The 24,419-nt window shown below is 36.7% G+C and overlaps 1 long non-coding RNA gene across 1 annotated transcript in view; it reads left to right on the top strand.

Moving 5' to 3' along the window:
• Positions 1-23,157, top strand: part of LOC122788221 — a 45,631-nt gene extending 22,474 nt beyond the window's left edge. Inside the window, exons 2-3 of the long non-coding RNA XR_006362620.1 lie at positions 15,455-15,515; positions 22,513-23,157. This is a non-coding gene — a long non-coding RNA (uncharacterized LOC122788221). The remainder of the gene's footprint in view (positions 1-15,454; positions 15,516-22,512) is intronic.
• Positions 23,158-24,419: the final 1,262 nt, after the last annotated feature.

Genomic DNA, 24,419 nt, shown 5'->3' with positions numbered 1-24,419 from the left:
GTCAATGGATTCGGTCCTGGTTTGGTCATAGCTGACACTTGCTGAATTATTTTGAGATGGCTGTCGATTTCATGTTTGTTGTCCAGAATAAACGAACAGCACTCCTCCTGGATTTAAGCACACAAACCTCCTTTCCCCGCTAGGGTGAAGTCGAGAGCCATGTGATTTTTGAAGCACCACTGTCCTCATGGCTGTGAGTTCATCAGTCACCAATTCTAGGGCGGAAAAAGTCGCATTACTCATTGTTTCAAGAAGTTTGGATAGTTTTCTCAGCTCCCAGATCGATTTCACTGCTCCGTATGCTGGTATTATGCCCACCCAAGATATGATGTCATCACCCAGATCCATGTGCAACAGTCCTTTGTCATTCACATGGGCTAAATCATGGTGATATATCCAGGATACATCAACTTGTCCCACCAGATTAGCGGGTTTCTTGATTTCTCAAACATTTCGAATTTTCCCCTGGGGTAGTGTCGATACATGTCGTATTGCTGGAATCAGATATGCCAGAAAACAGCTTCCAGACCCATTGCCTGGTAGCTATTTATATGCTCTATTACCACACACGAAGTAGCAGTCAAGAATTGCGACTGAGATGTTGCTGAATTTATAGTTGCCGGGCTTTTGTTGGGTCATAGCCCAGAACATTTTACTATACACAATTTGATTTTCATCAACCGTTTTCTTTCTTTCAGTGGAGTCATTGCTATTGCCAACTTGCAATTGTTGGCCCTCGTTTGTCGTGGTGCAGGAATTTCCAGTACAGTAATGTATCACTGCCATGTTACAGGTGCTATTTCCAACCTCTGTTTTTCTGTAGTTTTGAAAGCACGCTGTTCCTCTTTTTGCCTTGGGTAAGAATAGGGTCACTCTTTTAATTGATGTCACATTCACTGCATCTTTCAGTAGTGCTTGTCAGGTTTGGTTCATATTTAAGGGAATCTGTATTAAGGGTATTCCTCCTTGTGCAGTAGGAATAGCTGCATAGACCCAGCAATTGGAGATATTGAGGGTGTCTGCATAAGCGTGCTTAATAGCCTGATAAGTATTGAAATTTGGGTGCCACTTTGCATGTTTATTTCATTCTACTTGTGTGGCAGAGAAGAGAAATGGCCACAATAAAAAGATTATTGCTACCAGTACAAGTAACAGGATGGTCATGCAATATTTCTGCGGGAATGATTGCTCTGCATTCCTGTTTTCTCTGGTTCCTCCAAACAGATATATTTGGATCTTTCTTGCTTCCGTCATCTTCGCCTAGGACACATGATCTTACTCTCTGCCCTATAGGACCTTAGCACCAGTGATTGCTTCACTAGGTTTGAAACAGATCAGTTCCTATTGATCTGACCCCCCTTTGTAGCCAGACTTTTGTGCTTAGGGTCACGATGGAGAGGTAAGGTCTTTGTCCAGCTCGAAGTTCTTCACCAACTTGCAGTGCGTCAGATGTATCCATGAAGCTCGCTCTGCTATTTTGACTGCAGTAGGTGTTGAAAGAAGCACCTGGTAGGGACCTTTCCACTTTGGCGATGCCCAGTTCTTTCGCTTCACGATTTTAATCCACACCCAGTCTCCTGGCGTCACTGCCACTTCTGATGTTTCGGTTTGTTTTTGACCTGAAACAGAATTAAACTGCAACAGATGTTTAGAACTCAACAACTTTTTCATATATTCAGCTAACGTAAAATCAGCTTCCTGGTCTGATGACATGAGAGGTTTCCACTGGGGTGTATAATAAGCCCTCCCATACAGCTTCTCGAAAGGAGTCAGTCCTTTTGCTGTAGGGATGGTTCTCATGTTCAACAGTGCCAGGGGTAAACAGTACAGCCAGGTTTTCCCTGTCTCAGCTATCAATTTCCTCAGTTTGCTTTTCAGTATACCATTATGTCTTTCAACCAGCCCTGCAGACTGCGGATGATATGCACAATGATTTTTTTAAAGAAATACCAAAAAACTTACTCAGCTGTTGTATGGTTTGATTTACAAAGTGCGTACCATTGTCACTATAGATTCTCTCCGGAATGCCGAACCTAGGAATAATTTCCTTAACAAGTACTTTTGCCACTGTAGCTGCATCTGGGTTTTTGGTTGGAAAGGCTTCCACCCATCTGGAAAACATATCTAAAATGACAAGGCAATACTTCTTATTCTCACATTTGTTCAATTCTATGAAATCCATACAGATAGTGTGAAATGGATATGGTGGTGTGAGAAAACTCCCTTGCTTGGGATTTATCGCCCCCTGTGCATGGTGTTTGTTACAAATCTGACTCATTAAACAAAATTTTTTAGAATAGTTTGTAAATCCATACATTGTGAACACCTGGTTTACCAACTGTATTATCCCCCCTGTTGAGACATGGCACTGCCCATGGCTCAACAATGCCGCATAGCAGAACAAATAAGAGGGTAGTATTGGTTTCCCTTCCTAAGAAATGTACAACCTCTTTTTGAGGATTGCTCCTCGTTTTATCCATTGCTGTTTTTCAGCTTGCGTAGTGAGTGTCTGCATTGTTTTTAACATATCCAGATTCAGAATTTCAGAGGATTGTAATTCTTTGTTTAAAAGAAATACTTCTGTAGCTACTTGTTTTGCAGCTGTATCAGCTCTTGCATTACCTTTTGAAATCCTATCTTGTTGCTTGGTGTGAGCTGTACATTTGCAAATGGCCACCTTCTGAGGTAACTGAATAGATTCTAAAAGATCTAAAATAAACTGCGCATGATTTATAGGTTTGCCAGTAGATGTTATCATTCCCCATTTTTTCCACTGTTGTGCAAACACATGTACAGTGGAAAAAGCGTACTGGCTATCAGTAAAATGTTTACACATTTACCCCTTGCTAAGGTACATGCCCGTGTCAGGGCAATCAATTCCGCTGCCTGTGCAGATAAATTGTGTGGTAAGGATTTTGCTTCTACAACCTCAGTATCAGAGACTACTGCATATCCTACTAGGTTATGTCCTGCAGGACCCCTTTTGCACAAGCCATCCACGTAGTATGTCACCTCTGTATCCTCCAAGGGGACATCTGTGAGATCTTTTCTAGGTAATGTCTTTTGCTCGATTACCTGCAGGCAGCGATGCGGTGTGCCAAATGCAGGGGTCGGGAGCAGAGTAGAAGGGTTCAAAGTCGTGCATCGTTCAATTGTCATATGAGGTTGGCTCAACAATATAGTCATGCAGGAGAGATGCCTAGCAGGGGAAAGATATGCCACCTTTTCTTGTAGCAAAATAATCGCGACTGCATGGGGTACCCTCAGAGTGAGGGGGTGGAACAAGACTACTGAGGCCGAAGCTTGCACTGCCATCACTGCTGCAACTACTGCCTGCACACAGTGGGGTAAGGACCGTGCCACTGGGTCTAATTGTGATAAATAGTAAGCAATGGGGCGTTGCTTATCCCCATGTTGTTGTGTTAGTACTGATGTCATATAACCCTGCTTGCAATCTACAGTCTGGAAAAATCGTTTCCAGAACTAGAGAGGACGCTATTGTTTCAGTTTACAAAAGGCAGATGCTGCCTCTGATGTCCATTGTAACAACTCCTGCGCTGCCATAGGCTTCTTGTATATAAGATCAGTTACGGTTGCAGTTTCCAAGGCATAGTTTGGAATCCAGCTTCGACAGAAATTAGCCGTTCCCAAGAAGGACATAATTTCCTTCTTGGTGGTGGGTTTTGGTGCCTGCAAGTGCCACTTTTCTGTCTTCATCTAGAGTTCTACCTTCTTGGATATCACATAGTCTAGGTACTTAACCTGTTTTCTCCAGAGCTGCAGCTTATCTTTGTTTACTTTATGTCCCTCAGTGGCTAAAAATCGTAGAAGTGCTATGGTATCTTCCCCTCAATCCTGCAGGGTGGGGGCCGCCAACAAAATGTCATCAACATAAAGTAAGACCTGACTACCCTTTGGTGGATTAAACCTTGCCAAGTTACTTGGCATTTGTTGTGAGAATATTGTAGGGCTCTCACAATATCCCTGTGGTAGTCACGTATATGTGTATCTTTTTCCCTGAAATGTAAATGCAAACCAATACTGGCCATCTGGGTGTATCGGTATTGAAAAGAATGCGTTACTAATATCCACCACAGAAAAATATTTTTGTTGAGGTTTTAAGTTATTTAACAGAGTGTGTGGATCTGGCACTATAGGCACCCTTGGTACTACTGCGTCATTCACAGCTTGCAAATCCTGGACCATACGCCATTCTCCATTGGCTTTTTTAACTGGAAATAGAGGTGTATTACATGGAGAATCGGGAGATTTCACTAGCACCCCTCACTTAAGTAATGCTGCTATAATAGGTTTTATCCCTGCCTCTGCATCTTTCCTTAAGAGGTATTGTTTTTTCTGTGGTCTAAATGCTGATTTTTGGTGTGATATTAACTGGCCCTGCCATACGGATAAGTCCTACATCTGATTTCCCTGTTGACCAGAGAGTCTCTGGTATATCTCGCAAGGCGTTTTCTTCCTCCTTCAGTAGGAGTGTCCATCAGCTGTCTTCGAGAGAATGCAGGTGCACAGCTGGGTTGGTCTGTGTCACCCAATTCAATTTCTGTACTTGTATTCCCTGTCCTGACAGTTCCAGTTCTGTTTGTTTCTCCCATCTTGTGGCTTTCTCCCCTAGGTCTGCCCACTGTATATTTTTATTCTTGGTCAAGCTAACGTGGTAATCTATTAGATTTATAAAGTGTTAAAAATATTAGATTTATAAAGTGTTAAAAATTCCTGGGGCAGCGAACAGTACAGGTTACGCAGTACCAATCTATTTGTATGATTCTTAAATAATCCTTCTTCATATTCCTTATCAGGTCCTGGTGTATTATAAAAATATAGGGTACAATATAACGGGTGTTGTTTATCAATGTCGACGGAAGGAAACTTACTGATGGCTACGTTCATCAGCTCCTTGGTCACAGTCCCTGGACCAGTTGTGACTAAGTCCTGACTATACCAATAAAATATTTCACCCCCCGATTGCACCGTAAAGGTGTCAGTTTGTCACTGCTTCCATTCCCTGCATGGTTGGGACTACTGCTATGCCAAATAACTGCATGAGATCCCTGCCCAAGAGATTCACTGGGCACTTTGCAGAAGCTAAAATCATACTTTTCTGTATCAATCCAGAAACAGGATCAGTTATTGTAATATTGCGGGAGAGGGGCTCCCGATATAGCTGCCCATTAGCTGCTTTGACTAATATGTAGTCAGATGATTCTGAGTTTTCTGGCAATTTGGAGGGGTGTATCAGGGTTCGTGATGCCCCTGAGTCGCACAAAAATTTGACTTCCCTGCCTTCCACTGAAAGTATAACTTCTGGTTTAGTATCTGCTAGGTAGAGCTCCAAGCTCAATAAAGCCAAGTCTAGTACTTCATCTTCTACTTCACCGTCATCAGTTCCCTGTACTTCCTCTATTTCCCTTTTCACATTCTCATTTGTCCTTTCTGGACTAGCCCCTTCTAATGATTCCTGACTATCATATAGTCAGTCTTCACCTTCCTTGTCTTCCATTGTTGCTTTCTTATTTTTCCTGCAATCCCTTGCCAAATGTCCCTTTTTACCACATTTGAAACATTCACCCCTTTTTTTACATCCTTCAAAGTCTTCTGATCGTTGATCAGACTGCCTACCTCCCTGTGCATTTTTCCAGCCCTTCTCCCGGGGTGTACTACATAAACTTCTGCTCCGTCCTCTACAGAAAATACTTGAGCCTTCTTTTTCTTTTTGCTATTGAAATGCCTTTCAACATGCCTAGCATATTCGAGTAGTGATTGTAGCCTGCTAGTTCGATGATCAACCATATGTTTTGTAATGAAACTGCTTATAGGTGCACTACTACCTTTTAAAAATGCATTTTTCAGCTGCTGTTCATATGGGGAATCTTGCTTTTGGTCTTCGGGGACCTGCATCCCACAGTGGTTGTTAAAACATTCCAGCAGCCTAGCGAAATATCGGTCAACTGTCTCACCCTCCTGTTGGATGCATTGATTAATGCACGTCCAGTCTGCCCTAGGTTTCCATTTTTCAGAGATGCGGTCTGTAAGTCCTTTTACTCTAGTGTCTAAATCTGGACTGCTATGAGGAAGGGGTTTTTGTTCAGCATCATGAGGATTCCAATTGCCACAAATCATGTACCAATCTGGCCCTACAATTTGTTGAACTACCTTTCTATTTCTTCCCCGTTTAAATGATCTTAGCCTCATTCCTTGTAAATCATCTGAAAATTTTCTAAAATTAATTTTTGGATGGGGAATCCCTTCTGTAGCTTTCTGGATATCTTCCGGAGTCCAGGGTCTATATACTAAGATGGTTGGATCCTGATTATCTTGCCCTGCCTGAGGGTTCGGTACTTCTATGAGTGGACATATTTCTCTTCTTCTTCTCCCGCAGGTTGTGTGTCTTTAGATTTCTGCCACAACTCTCGATTACCTGGTTTTGTTCGGGACCTAGTTTCAATATGATCCCTTATTTTAGCTAGTTTCAGTTTTATAGCGTCCCTATCCTCAGTGACCACAGGATATAGTGGGGGTGAATCAACCTGTCTACTCGCTCCATATTCTGGTAAGGGAGGGGGAGGCGGAGGTGCTGATGCTATACTAGGTTGTTATCCTCCCTATCTAAAAACATTGTCTTTGAATCCTTGTTCTTTTTGTCCCTACGGTTTACTTCCTCCAGCCACCTGTGTGCCTGGGGAATTCCTAACTGTCATTGCTTTTTTACCTGACCTTTAGAATCAGTTTTAAGTTGTTTAATATGTTTGATGAGTGAGGATTTTTAAAATTTTCCATCAAATTCATATTTAATAACCCATTTTGAAAAGTAACTAACGTCTGAGCGCTGTGACTAGATATATTTGGCATTTTCCTTAACGGTGGGTCTCTGGGTGTTTTTGTACAGTTATTACCCATTTTCCTTTACCTTTGATTGTTATGTAACTTCACCTTGATTCTCTAGTTTTAATGTGTACCACGGATTTTGTTATAGTCTCTTCAGAATGACTGCCTAAAGTCTACTTATTCTGTTTTTCCTGATCTATGACTGTAAGAAAAATACAATCTGACAAAAAACAATACACATCTAGTCCCTGATCCTGAAACAGATAAAAAGTAGATTCACCTTACCTGAGCCCACGTGATTGATCGCCGATTCGTGGAAAACCCGTCCTTCAGTCACAGATCAGAAAGTGGCTGGCCTTTTTTGACGACAATTCAGTCGGAGGACTTTACATATAAGAAGAACCGATTTGGTTTCTTCCCCGTACGGTTTCAGCCACCTGGCCGTCTGATCCGAGGTGAAGATCAATGCACGTTAGGTTCAAGCAAGGCACCCTTTATTACTTGCAGCAAGGAGACAAAGTATGTAGGTTCAAGGTTTGTCTGATTTTCCATAGTTCAGCCTACAGTTTTCTGCAAGTTCACAGAAAGATGCTATTATTAGATTTGCTGCTGACATGGTCAGATAATTGTCTTGCAAAAACATATTTGAGAAAAACAACCTGGCCTTGGGCTTGTTTCAGCTTTCCTTACTTTCTCACAGTTCTTTCTCTAGTTCTGATATGACACATTCAAGGTACAGTCCTGGCCTCAATACACATTCTGCTGACCATGGTGGATTTACAGACATTCATTGTTCTTTTTTCAGAGCTTCTAGCAGCTGCATATTTTCACACAGAATAAGCAGAATAAATGTATTAACTCCTTTTAACCCTTAATGCACTAAACCTGCATATTGCAGTTATATATTTCAATACACTAAGCCTACATATTGCATTGCAGTTATACATTTTCCTAACAAAATCCCATGTGGGTGGAGTTTCAATGTTCTCCCAGTATTCTTGTGGTTTTATTCTGGTAACTGTGGTTTCCTCCCACAGTCCAAAGACATGGAGGTTAGGTGAACTGGTGATGTGAAATTGACTATGTGTATAATGTGCAAGTGAATGTTGTAGTCCATGCCCTGTGATGAGTTGGCGCCATGTCCAGGGTTTACCCTGCCCGGTGCCCTATGGAGATGGGCTCCAGATCACCGTGACCCCTTAATGGAAAAAAGTGTTTTTTGATAGTGTGTGTGTGTGTGTGTGTGTGTGTGTGTGTGTGTGTGTGTGTGTGTGTGTGTGTGTGAACTATCCTCAGTAGCAGTCAATGCAAATTGGGAGATTTTATATCTAGGAACACAATATGAGTCATGTAAACTTTTGTACAATTCTATTACATTTCCAAGATAGTATTTGATGTGTACAAAAGTTTGGTTGTTCTTGTGAATTGTGTAATAAGAGGTAAAATCAACCAGATTTTCAGCATCTGCAAACTCAGTGGCCTGTGCAAGGTGTGTGGCCTCCACTTGATAAGCCATGATATTTTCTTTCACTTTAACTGCTCTACTGTCTCCTGCAAGCCTTAGTAGTGTGTATAAGCCATTATTTCAGTGGGTTTTCTGTAAGTTTTGTATACTTTAGCAGATTAAGGTTGTAAAAGTCTACAAATCACCCAACATGAATTTCAAGTAATGTCTACACCAAGCTCAGTGCTTTAAATCTCCAGTCTGCACCACACCAAAGTAAAGTTTTAAAGTTTTAATCACCCAAGCATGAATTTCAAGTAACACCTACACCAGGCTCAGTGTTTTACATCTCTCGTCTGCAGCTCACAGAAATAAAATAAATGTCTGAAATTAATTTTATCATTCTCCTGTAACCTATACATTCTTTGTAAGGCTCTCTGCACACCACTGGGCACCACCTTTACTATTACCATTCTTGTTCATCTCTATTTCTCTGCAAATACTTGTCCCCCCATTACATTTCCTTCCTTCCTTTTTACCCACTCTCAGTGCTTTGTTTTAACTCTGTGATATCTAGTAAACCCTACCTTATACTACAGCTCAATACCTCATACTTCTCTTCCTTTTACCCTTTCCTTTGCATTCTTAAATATTCTATAATAGTCTAAATACTGATTGTTGTACTCTGCTTACATTTCCAGTGAAATGATTCTGCTGATAGATGCAATCTGGTTTCACTTTCTGTATGTATTCCTGTACCTAGCCTTTTTGGACACATTCCTGTCCTGTACTTTCATTTCTTTACTCCCATAATGACTTTCTACCTTCAAACAGTCTCGGCCATTGTTTGCTGCCATCTTGTCTTTTACTTTTAACTGCTCTACTTTCTCCTACAAGCCTTAGTGGTGTGTATGAGCCATTATTTCAGTGGTTTTACTGTAAGTTTTTGGATACTTTACCAGATTAATGTATTTTTCTTTATTTAATGTAAAATATTGTATTTTTATTTTTTGAAATCTGCTTTAGTAACAATACTCTATTGCAGGCATTTGTATTCAGCTGTACTGTAGTGATTTCTAACTCTACATTTAATGTTTATTTTTGATTGCATCTGTCTAGGATTATTTCTGGGATATTTGTCAGTTTGCTAACTGTTTCTGGTGTCTATACAGTAACCTACCAGCAGATAAACCTCAGACAGTATAAACTGTTTTATCAGTTTAGAGGTATGGCATATTAAATGTTGATTTAGCTACTTGAATCACTACAGTATGGCAAGATTAATGGTCTGTTCTAGTTGTCTGTATTGATTGTAAAGACACTGTAAACATAACTGGCTGATGGTTGAATTTGTTTCATTTCTCTGCCTATAGCTTGTGTCTAGTCACAACTTTGTTAGCTTATACAGTATTAGCACTTTCAGGAAATGCATGGTAATAAAAACCTTTTATTCTAGCAACTTTCTAAGATATACAAGTAATATTTCAAATTTGTCCCTGGTTTTGGGCTTTTCTTCCCCCCCCCCCATATATTTTGGCTTTTTCCAGATGTCTTGTGTTACAAATTTGAGTGATACATATGGCTGAGTATCAAGTGCATTTTACAAGAAAGTGTGTCTCAAGTACATTTTACAAGGAGCTGAGAGCTTCAGGAGAAGAGAAGGTAAGTGCTGCTTATGTGCCAAGACTGTTTACAGTGTGCAATTGTTGTTTAGCAAATATATTTGTAGTATTGTGCTAAAGTATTTGAAAGCATTAGTAACATAGCATGGACTATACTTGTTTTTAATGCAGAATGCTGTGGGTTCTACTCCCACACCATGTAGATTGAGTGCTGGTATTGCAATGCCCTTTTGATTGCTGATTATTTGGTGCATTTTAAGGTGGGGGGTATGGTTCTGCACTCCTGAGTGTGCCCTCCTTTGTATGAGATGACTATTAACTTGTTGGTTTTGTCAGTCATTCCATATTGCAATATTACCAACATACCATTTTTTTAATGTAACATCAGCAAGGGCAGCAGGCACTGGATTTGAAGATGAAACACTGAAATGTAAAGTTCTTTGCCAGTAGCAACCTCTTACAGTTCTTTTTAATGTGGAATTATTCAGATGATTTTTTACTTCAGCAGTGATTGTGCTCATTGACTGATATTGGTGTATTGTAATGACAGATGTCTGAGTGTCCTTTTATGTTTGAAATTTTCTGAAATTAGTAGTTTTGTCATTATTTTTTCATATATTTTGTTTCATTACTTACTGAAAGAATGTTCAAAACTACAAATTTAAAACACACTCTAACAAGTGGTGCTGTATTCTACAAGAAATATAATTAATACAATTGGGAAGGTGATTCAAAGAACACATATGTATATGCATGCCCCTAAAATACGTGCAAGGAGCTTTTGGTTTGAAAATGGCCAAAGGTAAATGTAATCCTCCACTGGCCAGATGCATTTTATTTGAATGTGCATTTTAATGCCATTTCAATGAGTTTCAAGGCAGATACGTTTACTGGTCCTGCTAAGTCTATTGTCATTGTAAGACTGTATTGTTTGTTTAGCAAATGGCTATCATTGTTTGTGCTATTTTATTTCAATATCTGTAATTATTGTGGAAGTAAATAAGAAAGCAGTATGCAACAGGTTTGAACATTGTTTATGGTAACTGTGGAGAAATAGCTAAGTCATGAACACTGTAACTAGCTATTACAAGATGGCGCCGGTGTGGTTGGCTTGCCGTTTGTCAATCTGTTCTGTGTTTTTTTGCCTTTGTTTGTTTGCCGTATGTGCTGTGCAATATGTTAATTTAGCACTAGTGTATGATCGTCAGGTGCTACTGAATATTGGTTTCTCTGCTAAATCGCTGAAATTGTCATTTTTGGTGAACGAATCTTGCGATATACCTCCTCCTTACCTGGATTGTTTCCTGGAGCGGAGTAGAGCGATGCCTTGGTTCTTTTCTTCTTCCGGGAGGAGGTTGAGGAGGCGCAGAAGGCGAGGCTGTCGAGGAGGTCGGCGGGCTAGGCTGAAGGCTTTGGTGACTCCTTTTTTTGGTAGTTCGAGAGTGGAAAGACGGATGTTTACTCGGCCCTTGGTGGATTGGAGGATGTCTGATTCTGTGGGCTTATGGAGTATTCCTGTTGTTGACTTTTCTGTGAGGGATCGTGTTTTTCTTCAGCGATGCTGTCTGAGAGGGGCTGTTTTAGAAAGTTTTCGACTAGTTCCTAAAACTTTAAATGCTGTGGAAGCGTTAAATTTGAAGTGGGGTTTGGTTAATGCCAGGTCAGTGGTTAACAAAACATTTATTTTAAAGAATTTTGTATGGTGCATACTTTGGATGTGTTTTGTTTAACTGAGACTTGGTTAACATCTGATGAATGGAGTGCAGTAAATGAGTTGATACCAGTTGACTGTGTATTTGTTAATGTACCAAGAGTATTTCGGCGTGGTGGAGGATTGGCAGTAATTTGTAAAGCTAATCTACAAATCAAACAACTTTACCCCACTTCTACTTTCCGTAGTTCTGAGCTGTGTTTATTTGAACTGGGACATTCAAGTCCGTTTCTCTGTGCAGTGATTTATAGACCCCCGAAATATAATAAGGATTTTACTCAAGAGTTTTCTGAATTTCTAGCGGAATATGTCTTGAAATATGATCAGATTATGCTACTTGGGGACTTTAATATTCATGTTTGCTGTCCAGGAAAGCCACTTGTTTCGGAGTTCAATGATTTGGTGAACTCTTTTGGTTTAAATCAGTCTGTCAGTCAGGAATGTGGTCATATTTTGGATATTGTGCTATCATTTGGGCATACTGTGACAAATTTGACTATTGAAGATGCTGTGTTCTCCAATCATAAGCCTATTTTGTTTGATGTCATGCTGCCTACAAATGCTGTTAAATCTGTCCCACCAGTAAGGCTTAGTCGTTCTTTTAGTCAAGATACTCCTACGAAGTTTTCATCTTTATTTAGTGAGGCGTTGACTTGTGTTCCAGAATATTCTTCACCTGATGGTCTGTTAAATTATTTTAATAAGACTTGTAAAGATATTCTGGATATTGTTGCACCATTACGTATAAAGAAGAGAAGTTCAGTAGTAAATTGGTGGTCAACGGATATCACTAGAGCTGCAAGAAGGGAATGCAGGAGATGTGAAAGGCAGTGGAAAAAGAACAAACTTCATGTTTTTTTAATTGCCTTTCGGGAAAGTTGGAAGATTTATCAGGATGCTGTAGTATTTGCAAAGGGGACATACTTTTCTAATCTTGTTAATGAAAATTCTCATAATCTGCGGGTTTTGTATGGTGTAATTGATTCTATCCTTAATGCACAAGATTATTTTCCAGTTCAGGCATCAACTATGGTGTGCAATGAATTTTTTAAATTTTTTTTGGATAAAGTCTTGAGGTTGAGATTGGCTGTGTCCGTATGTTCTCTGCCGGATTCTTTTTTGTCCGTTTCAGAGAAATTGTGTGTTTTTCAGCCAATAACTTCAGTTGAGTTAACCAAATTGTTGTCTGAAGCTAAGCCTAGTGGTTCTCCTGAGGATGTTTTACCTCCTAGAGTTTTAAAGGATGTGTTTTCAACAATAGCTCCAGTTTTGTTGGAAATAATTAATACCAGTTTGGTTTCTGGGGTTGTGCCTACTGATTTTAAAAGGGCAATCATTCATCCACTATTAAAGAAACCTGGGCTTGATGCATCTGTACCGTCTAATTATAGGCCAATCTCTAAGCTTCCTTTTTTAAGTAAAGTGATGGAGAGATGTGTATATGGCCAGTTGTTAGATTTTCTAAATGAATATAGTTTTTTGGAAAACTTTCAATCTGGTTTTAAACCTTTGCATAGTACTGAGACAGCTTTGCTAAAGGTTTTAAATGATGTTCTTCTTGTTAATGATAGTGGAAAGTTTGTATTGCTTGTTTTATTGGATTTAACAGCTGCTTTTGATACAGTGGACCATGAAATATTGTTGCATCGTCTTGAGCACTATGTGGGAATTACTGGTTTGGCTCTAAATTGGTTTCGATCTTACCTCCTAAACAGAATTGTGTGTGTTCAGATGGGTGGATTTACATCTGATTTTGCCCATCTTCCTTGGGGTGTTCCGTAGGGTTCAATATTGGGACCTTTACTGTTTTCTGTGTATATTTTACCTTTGGGTGATATATTATGTAAATATGGTATTGATTTTCATTTATATGCTGATGATTGTCAATTGTATTTACCTTTAGACGAGGCTGATGGTCGTTCTGATGGTCGTTCTATCTCAAAGGTGTTAGATTGTTTGGGTGAAATTAAAGTATGGATGGCAGAAAATTTTTTGAGTTTGAATGATGGGAAGACGGAAGCAGTACTTTTTAGTCCCAGTTATCATGCTGGCTTTTCTATGGCGGACTGTGGTGAACTAACCCCGTATTTGAAAGATTCGGTTGTAAATTTGGGAGTGAGGATGGATAAAGATCTTTGTTTTAGGGGACATATAAATGGGGTAGTGTCATCTTCTTTTTATCAGTTAAGGCATTTGGCTAAGGTAAAATCATTTTTATCTATAAGTGATCTTGAAGTTGTTGTACATGCATTCATAACCTCACGGCTTGACTATTGTAACTCTATTTTATTTGGGGTAAGCCAAGGTGCTTTAGCCCATTTGCAGCTTGTCCAGAATGCTGCTGGGAAATTCTTGGAGGGCAAATGAAAATTTGATCATGTAATGCCTGTATTGGCGGCACTACATTGGTTACCTGTTTTTTTTTTAGGATTCGTTTTCAAATTTTGTTATTGGTCTTTAAAGCCCTAAATGGTTTGGCGCCAGCATATGTGGTAGACATGCTGCACTCTTATGTTCCAAATCGGGCACTTCGGTCAGAAGATCTGTGTCTACTTGTGGTTCCCCGGGCACGACTAAAGATGAGGGGTGATAGAGCTTTTTCAGTTGCAGCTCCAAAACTTTGGAATGAGCTTCCATTATATATTTAACAGTCTCCTTCTGTGGCAATTTTTAAGTTAAATCTTAAAACTTATTTTTATGAATTGGCCTTTAATGATGTGAAATGATTGGTAATGTTGTTTTCAATTTTATGTTATTTGTTTTTTATCTTTTTAGTTATTGTTAATTTTATATGTTTTTTTATGTTTTTTGATTATTATTATTTTGTAAAGCACTTTGGTGGCATTTTTATATCTGTAAGGTGCTATGTAAATAAACTTTGACTTGACTTGACTTGACTAGGGCTGCTTTGGTGTGGTAGTGAGTTGTTGCAAAAGGGGCTGCTCTGGGGAGCTCAATGCCAACTGACAGTAATTGCAGGATATAAACCAATCAGAAGTTGTGTAATGGAGCCAAAGCTGTTCAAGGCATAACAGTGGGTTCATTTATGGTTGATTTTGCAGTGTTCCACATAATCGGAGCACTTGGCTTCTCTTATGTTTTAAATGTTTGTGGACTGACAGGTATGATTGTAAAAATCCTCACAAAAGGTATAGTTTATTTTGTGAGGGGGGTGAGGGGTGGAAAATTGAAAAACCACACTGCGCAGTACAAACTCTAGCTATGCCACTGGGCCCTCCTAGGTGCTAATTGGCAAAGTCCACTGTTAGCAATAAATAACTGCAATGACAGGTGAAATCCAGATCAGTTTTTGAGTTGATGGTGCAGGTTTTCTAGATTTGAAAAGCAAGTACAGAGTTGTTTACTCAGCTGTTCCCCTGCAGCAAACGAGCGACATTTTTTTCTGTTTCAGATGACAAGGTTATAAGACGTAGCGTCTTTCCTTGTGTTTTGCGATATGTTTTTGTGAAATGTTTAACTTTAGTGCTTGTGCATACCTAGAGACATTACTGAAGGGGTTTCTTTGGTGAAATCTTTAATTTCAGTGCTTTTGCATTTCATGACAGATTATACTTCTTTTATTCATTGATATAAAATTCACCTTAATGTCACCTTAAGAGAAGTTGAATAAAAATGTATTAGAATGTTGGATATTATAATGATGTGCATTACTATAAAACTTCACTTTTAAATGAACTGAAGATTGAAGTTGTTGAAAATAATAAGCTGCTTGATCATTTACTGTATGAGTAAATGTGTTTTCAGCTGCTAATATAATCACAGACATGCTGCCCAGTCTCTCTCTAAGGAGGATATATGTGATCTCTTTCCTAGGCGGCCAGAGCAGTTTTTCAGAAGGAGAACCATTTGGAGACTTACTCATGGTGAAATTAAGGTAATCACATTTTTGACAAATTTTCACATGGCACAACCATTACTATAATCATGTAGTATGCCCTGTTATGAAATAATCATTTCATGACCATTATACATTTAAAGATTGTAATTTTTTTTATGTTTCCTTCTTCTTACAGTCAGTATTCTTTGCCTTATAATAACCATTAAATATATGTTTCTCGTATACAGGGCAAAGAATCAGACTTGTGTAGACCAGGCACCTCCTCTGGGCCTGTGATTTCAGCCCCTTTCTTAGCTCTCATCCCTCTACATCCACCCAACATTCTCCAAAGCCAGGAGACCAGCATGGTATCAACAAAATTATACAGTTTCTAAGAGTAGGTCTTATACACAGACACAGAGTTGGAGCACTCAAGAAACATCTTTTTTAAAAAGCAGTGTGCTGGACAAGAAGCAGACTACACCCTTTCCAAAGATCTTCACTGTCAATTTAATCAGAAATACAGTGACAAGCATGATTTCCATTAAGAGAGCATCTGGGGATGACTTCCAGTACCCATGCAGCCGTGAACTTACTGTTATGGCAAAGCATCTCATAGAGTACTACCCAATGCTGCAGTTCAAATCTACACCCAGTGGAGCTTAGTAGGTGTGTCAATAGTCCGCTATTCATGTTTTTAAATACAGCACTGTATACTTACTCGCCAATGTGTTAACATCTGGCACAGGTGTTAGAGGGGTTTTATATGTAAATCACCAAACTTATCACAAAGATGCCACAAGCGATGCCTTCCAACTAACACCGTTTATTTAAACTTTAAATGCAAAAATACACCACGTTTTTCGTTCCGCTAAATTGCAGAACTTCTTCAGAAACAGTTCCCCACTCACATAGGCGCTTGTATTTATAATTTCTTGAATACTTCATCCTAGAATGGTGCCAAAAACAAATCAATTAAAAATTTAAATATTTAAATTCGTTAAAGGTATCTTAACCATAATATACGATGCTCTAAATTACACTTTCTTACCATACATTATTCCAAACTTCTCAAACCAGTGAAAATATTCCAGATCAAATCACAGGCACATAAATTAAATAAAATAAAATAAATAAAATCTCAACCATCCTAACCACAATATACGATGCTTTAAAGTGTATATACACGTAACAGATTATTCTAAACTTCTCAGTCACTGCACAGATTCAAAATTAAAATGCAAACATATAACACTAAAGTTTAAATCTCAGACATTTATAATTTTAAAATTTAAAAAATGCATACATATGTATATGTGCATGTTTAAATATATGTTTAAAATCATGCATATATGTAAAAAATACGTTCTATTAAAAATTATATATAATATATTTTATTAAAAAGTATATATGTATACATTTAAAATATGAGTATGTCATTATATGTGTGTGTGTTTATACACATTAAATGTCCACATATATATGTGTATATACACTATATATACACACCCATATATATAGACACACACACGGAGACACACACACACATACACAAATCATTAAATCATAAATTCATAATAATATATTTATTTACATTAAATTCCAAATAAATTAAAATTAATTTATAAACTAGTCATCATAAATTACCTTTTTAGGCAACCAAAAATTTATAATATTCTATATATAAATCAATTTCAATAAATATATGCATATATGTGTGTGTGTGTGTGTGTATATATATATATATATATATATATATATATATATGTATCCCAAAAATATATATAAATAAATAAATAAAATCGGTAACTACTCAGATCAAATCCCATATATGATTTCAGTTTTATAATTTATAATTGTTGCATATAAATACATATATAGTGAAATTACTCATTGAAAATATAAATATGTATATGTTATATATATATATAAAAATTAATATTGAAATTGGATTGCACAGTCTTTATCTCATTTGACTTTTTAATTTTAGCAGACACATTATATTACATTTATCATTTAAGCCCGGATACGTATATGCATTTAGTCTAATTTGACATAATAATTCAATTTTTTCAGGCAATAGAGATACAGGTCCACCTCTTTCATCTTGATTCACTTGTTGTATAATTTTAAACTTGAATTTATTGTCAGGGAACATTATTATGTGTCTTGCTAACGCGTTTTCTTCGTTAAACTGATTAATGCATCTTAAATGCTCCAAAACTCTCTCTTAAATTTTCTATCCGTCTTCCCGACGTAGAAACATGGACAGGCCTGACATTGGGCCAAATATACAACCCCTTTTGTTATACAGTTAAATTTTCTTGTAATATTAATTTTATATCCATTTACCACCATACTCTTGCCTATCTCTACTGTATGACAAATTGAACAATTGCCACATTGTGTCATTCCTACGTTTTTTATATAGGGATATTTTTGCTTTTGAAACATTTATTTAAAACTAATAGCCCTTCTCCACACTATTTTTGACTTTGTCTGAAAGTCGGGGCCCATGGTATTATCTCCATTAATCAGAACCCAGTTTTTGAAAATAATCTCCCTTATATGCATATAATCAGAGCAAAAGTTAAAAATGCATGCCAAACCAAATTCATTACTTAAAACATTCTGCAAATTATTTGGTGCCTGATAAGGTGCAAGATCATATTCATTTAATCCACTAGTAGATATTTTTGTTTTATCTTTTAGAATTGCGGTATAAAACCCATTCATTCTTTTAGATGTTACTTCTACAATTTTTTTTTCTATTAGGTCTTCTGGATATGCCCTGTTCAGAAACATATGTTTTAAAACAATACATTCAGTTTGAAATTTTTGATCTGTTGTTACCATTCTCGCTGTTTTGACAAATTGTCCTTTTAACACTGAACATTTTTGATGTAAAGGGTGCGCGCTAGAAAAATGCAAAAACTTATTTGAATATGTTGGTTTTCTATAGATACTAGCTTCATACTGTTGTTTTTCATAGTTTTTTATCAACAGTACATCTAAACAAGAAATAGATGTCATATCAAAATTGTATGTGAAGTTTAGAAAGTCGGTTGTGTCATTCATTTCATTGACCAAATTTGATGCCATTTCTGTACATCCTTCTACTATTGAGAATATATCATCAATAAACCTTACATAAAATTTCACCGTATTTTGAAACAAGCTATTGGGAAAAAGATATGTGTTTTCCCAAAATGACATTACTAAGTTTGCATAGCTAGCACCACATGGTGATCCCATTGCCACCCCTTTCTTTTGAATATAAAATTGCTTATCATAAATTATAAAATTATATCTAATAGTTCCTGAATTAGGGATATCTCTGATTCTGAGGCATGCTGTTGCCGCATTCTTGCAGTAACCCATTCGATTCCTTGAGTATGTGGAATACTAGAATATAGTTCTTTCACATCTATAGTTAGAAAGTTAAAGTTATCTTTAAATGGAAATGTATTCAACCTTCCTAAAAACGATGAAGAGTCTTTTAAAATCCATTTTTCCAATTTTACATATTTCTTCAAGATGGAGTCCACAAATTTAGCACATGCATATGTGGAAGAATTTCTTCCATCAACTATTGGTCTAAATGGAGGATTTTTGTAAATTCTTATGAATCTTGGGCACTCCAAAAATACAAGGTGCCTTAGGTGCTATTATCATCAAATAATTAAACAAATGGGCATCGATTCTGGCTTCAATAAATAATTCATTAATTAAACTTTTAATAAATTGATTAGCTTTATTGTATTTATTACATGATGCTAGTTCATATGTGTCTGTTGACAAAATATCCCTTATATGTTTTAAATAATCTGGCATATCCATAAAAACCAAACCCCCTCCCTTATCGGGATTAATTATACGTATGTTGGCTTTTAACAAGCAATCAAAACTCTGTCTTTCATCTCCATTTAAATTATCTATAAATGGGATTTTTTTCTTAATTAATTCTCTAAGGTCTATTTCACAAATTCTTTCAAAACTAGAAAGTATATTATGAAGAGGTGGATTATAGCAGCTTGCGACCCTAAATTCATTATTAGTTCCATCTTGCCCTCCAAATAGGGTTCTGAAATTCAATTTCCTAACAAAAAGTTTAAGGTCACAGATAGTATCTGCCAAATTCATCCTGCAGGAAGGTACAAATGTTAGACCCTTAGATAAAATATCGACCAGAGCTTGTGATACATGGAAAGAAGAAAAATTATATACAATAAAGTCATTTTGACTATTAGTAATTATCTTTAGTCCTTCATATGAACTGTTCTCCTCTGTCATCTTCTTCTGTTCTGTTCTGATTTCTTTTCTTGTTGTTCCATTGCCTCTTTCTCGGGGCATTCTGAAAACCCTGATTATTATTCCTATTGTGCATTTGTGTGTCATTTCCTGAAATTCCAGGATTGTTGTTGTTATTATTATAACCATCTCTTAGACGTTCACTTCGCCTCAATTGGATATTCTCATTTTGGTTTTCTACCTGCTCCGTTAACTCAGCTTCTGGATTTGAGCCAATATTTGGACTATTAGAATTAGACACTGCAGAAACATTATTAAAATTAGTATTATCATCTCCCATGTTCTGTAACGAATTAGTCGGAGTCTTGTGAGACCAAGTTGGATTAGGTGGGGGCAACGGATATGCCAGATTTTTTTCATATTGCATTCTGTCTCTTTCTAACTTTTTAATTTTCGTTATTCTCATTTTCTCGATATGTTGTTCTATACTTTGGAACACTCGTAGGTATTCATATTTGTACCTCAAAAAATCTGCATGTTGCTTAATTATACTATCCAAATTCTCTATTTTCTCTTCTAGCTCTTTTATTGAAAATGAATAATGTTTAATCATGGTCTGCATCAATTGAAAACCATGCTGGTTAAGCATGTTAATAAGATCTTTATGAAAGTCAGATCCTATTATTAAGCCAGTTGGATACCGCCAGCTTCTTAGTCCTTTAGGCACAATTTCTTCTCTTAGACATTGTTGAAAATATTCTATTTCCAAGTTTAACTTCTTGTGCTTTAACATATGTGTCCAGTTTATTTAACACATCTGATAGGACTGTATTGCTTTGTGTATTATTCGAAACTTGTTCATTAGGTTTAGTTCTACATAAACCAATAGGTGATATAAGCCAGCCTTTTAGATTTGGCATTTGCGTACTTTCTCTACTATTATTTTGATTTGTATTATTCATATTTGTATTTGTTGGTAGCACTGTTATTATAATATCAGTGCTGTTTTGACCATTAGTATTAGAACCTGTTACGTTAGACACATGAGGTCTTAGTTCATTATTATGCTCATTAGTCTGATTCATATCAGGATTAAACACAGTACCTGGTTGCAGCTGCAATGCTGCTCTTTGTTGTATTCCATTCATTGCCGTTGGTATATTGGACTCCACTCTATCATCGTTAACCCTTCGGTCCTGTTCTTCTGTTTGGTTAGATTCCACTAAGACTCGTGCATACGTCTGAGTGTTAACCATTCGGTCCTGTTGCACCTGCTGGGATGACACTACTCGTTCTAATTTTTCACTGATAGACTCCACTTTCTGTGATAGAAGCTGGATCAGCATCGTCAATTTACAGACTGAATCTCCATTTGTACTGTTATCTTTTGTTGTGTTAACAGTATTAACAGTCTCGTTCCTTAGAATCTCTGGTGTGGTCTGGGATGAAACATCCGCCATGGCATAAAAGACTCCAAAAAGCACTTGAAAAAAGCACCAAACTATCACAAAGATGCCACAAGTGATGCCTTCCAACTAACACCGTTTATTTAAACTTTAAACGCAAAAATACACCACGTTTTTCGTTACGCTAAATTGCAGAACTTCTTCAGAAACAGTTCCCCACTCACATAGGCGCTTGTATTTATAATTTCTTGAATACTTCATCCTAGAATGGCGCCAAAAACAAATCAATTAAAAATTTAAATATTTAAATTCGTTAAAGGTATCTTAACCATAATATACGATGCTCTAAATTACACTTTCTTACCATACATTATTCCAAACTTCTCAAACCAGTGAAAATATTCCAGATCGAATCACAGGCACATAAATTAAATTAAATAAAATAAAATAAATAAAATCTCAACCATCCTAACCACAATATACGATGCTTTAAAGTGTATATACACGTAACAGATTATTCTAAACTTCTCAGTCACTGCACAGGTTCAAAATTAAAATGCAAACATATAACACTAAAGTTTAAATCTCAGACATTTATAATTTTAAAATTTTAAAAATGCATACATATGTATATGTGCATGTTTAAATATATGTTTAAAATCATGCATATATGTAAAAAATACGTTCTATTAAAAAATTATATATAATATATTTTATTAAAAAGTATATATGTATATATATAAAATATATGAGAGTGTCATTATATGTTTGTGTGTTTATACACATTAAATGTCCACATATATATGTGTATATACACTATATATAGACACACACGGAGACACACACATACACAAATCATTAAATCATAAATTCATAATAATATATTTATTTACATTAAATTCCAAATAAATTAAAATTAATTTATAAACTAGTCATCATAAATTACCTTTTTAGGCAACCAAAAATTTATAATATTCTATATATAAATCAATTTCAATAAATATATACATATATGTATATATAATATATATATATATATATATATATATATATATATATATATATATATATATCCCAAAAATATATATAAATAAATAAATAAAATCGGTAACTACTCAGATCAAATCCCATATATGATTTCAGTTTTATAATTTATAATTGTTGCATATAATTTAGCGGAACGAAAAACGTGGTGTATTTTTGCATTTAAAGTTTAAATAAACGGTGTTAGTTGGAAGGCATCGCTTGTGGCATCTTTGTGATAGTTTGGTGCTTTTTTCGAGTGCTTTTTATATGTAAATCAGGCCAACATGTGTCTGTATCTATTAATGTCTGAATTCAGTTTTATTAAATGAGATTCGTAACATTAACAATTTTGTTTGTCTGCTTCTTGTTAGGAATCCGTGAAGAAGCAGCTGTTGAAAAGGGTTCAGAATATGACTACCCCCAAAAGAAGCAGGGAGTGACCCCTTCAAGAAAGAGACCATGATGCCTTAGCTTTCAAAACAGCCAGGAGATGTCCACTGATGAGACTGATGACTCTACCACAATGTAGCACCCCAGAGCTTGACCGGCTGGATTGTAAGAACACGAACTGAAATATGATGTTCTTGTATAAATACAACTTCTACAAAGAAAACATTACATTTCACAGTATGTGTTAATTGCAATTACAGATAGTCTAAAGAAACAGAAAAGACATTATACAACTCTACAGATCCACAAAAGCAAGGTCAGACCCAACAAGAAGGATGTTTCACAGCTCCTGGATCTTGAATTCCAAGCAAGACATGCCTTCATTGACTCTGTTGTTACTAAGGGGCAGGACAACCATACCAAAATTCTTTGAGCATATTCTTGCTTCAGGGAACTGGCTCATGTAATCAAATATGCTCATTTTAAGTAGACATATATGTAACCAAATTCTAAATGAGATATAGGGTACCAATATCAGCTGAGTCACTATAATGAATGCAGAATGAAACATGCAAAATGTATTCTTTTTGAATAACCACAAAAATATTAAAACTTTTTTGATCTTTTCTGGCTAATCCTTACTCACCCAGCTATAACTTTTATATATGTTTCATATCACACTCTCTCTCTCTGGCTGTGTATGTATGTCCGCTTAAGGATGAGATCCGACAGATCCTTTGATTGAGGGAACTACTGTTTAACTGATCTGCAGACCTGCTGGGGGACCTTTTATGAGAAGGCACAGTTTTATGCAGTATTCAGAAAGCTCATGAAGCCATTGTTGCTGGACAAAGATAATTATTAGCTCTTGTTTGCATCTATGTTCTTGTTTGCTTCTGCAAACTTGGGCTTATACCATCATACTGTAGGTAACATTATGAGTATGGATAATAAGTACCTCATACTAGGGTTGTCAGACATATGGAAAGTATCAATTCGATCATGGATTTCAGTTCATTTTTTCATGGCATCTACTCTACAGCATGCACTTCCAGTTCAGTCTTGACTATTGAGACTGGGCTACCACCACACAATAATTACCTCAAACTTATCAAAAATTAAACTTTACATAGGTTTCAAAGTGTTTATCACTGAAAAGGCTTTACTACATGCAAACAAAACTCCAATGTAAATATACTTTGATTTAGATACACTGTGTTGAGTATAGAAAATGGTACTGAATTTCAGTACTTTTATTGGCATTGTATCAAAACGTAAAATTTCCTGTATCATGATATCACAACCTGCTAACTGTATAGAAAAAAATCTGAACTGCCCTGTTGTCTTGAAAACAACTGGCCACAGTAAATCAGATGTCTGATTTTGTTTTTTTAATAGTGAAGCATTCAGTTGCCTTGATGAAGGCTTTACCAAACATGTTCCCATCATCTGTGGCTCCACCCAAGAAGTTACAAGCAGGTGAGGCTATGCTTCACATCCTTGAGGTAAGAAATTTGTGAATTTTTGATATTTTATATATTACTTCAGCATAAATTATATTGAATCGTTTTTGTGGTCATAATATTTTTATTTATTTTTCCTTGTTTTGGTCAGTGTAAAGAAACTAACACCTTTCTTCAGACAAGGCCATTCTTCAGCACTGTCATGATTGTCTGCTAAACCAACTGCTTACTGTCCATTGGGACCATGCCTTTAATAACCTTCCCAAAAGAGGACATTTATGAAAGTGTGATGCATCTAATGGCTTGTTATTACACCTTTCACCTTACATATCCTAAGTGCTGCAGACTGAAGTACTGTCAGATGCCACCCATGACCGTGAAATGACCTCTTCGTATAGAAAAGCTATGGCTGAGTGGAAACGCAC

The sequence above is a fragment of the Protopterus annectens genome, chromosome 13.part0 (assembly GCF_019279795.1).
Source record: "Protopterus annectens isolate FY-2018-M chromosome 13.part0, PAN1.0, whole genome shotgun sequence".
Lineage (NCBI taxonomy): Eukaryota > Metazoa > Chordata > Ceratodontiformes > Protopteridae > Protopterus > Protopterus annectens.
The sequence above is the reverse complement of the archived record's forward strand: the minus strand, read 5'-3'. Positions and strand labels throughout refer to the sequence as shown.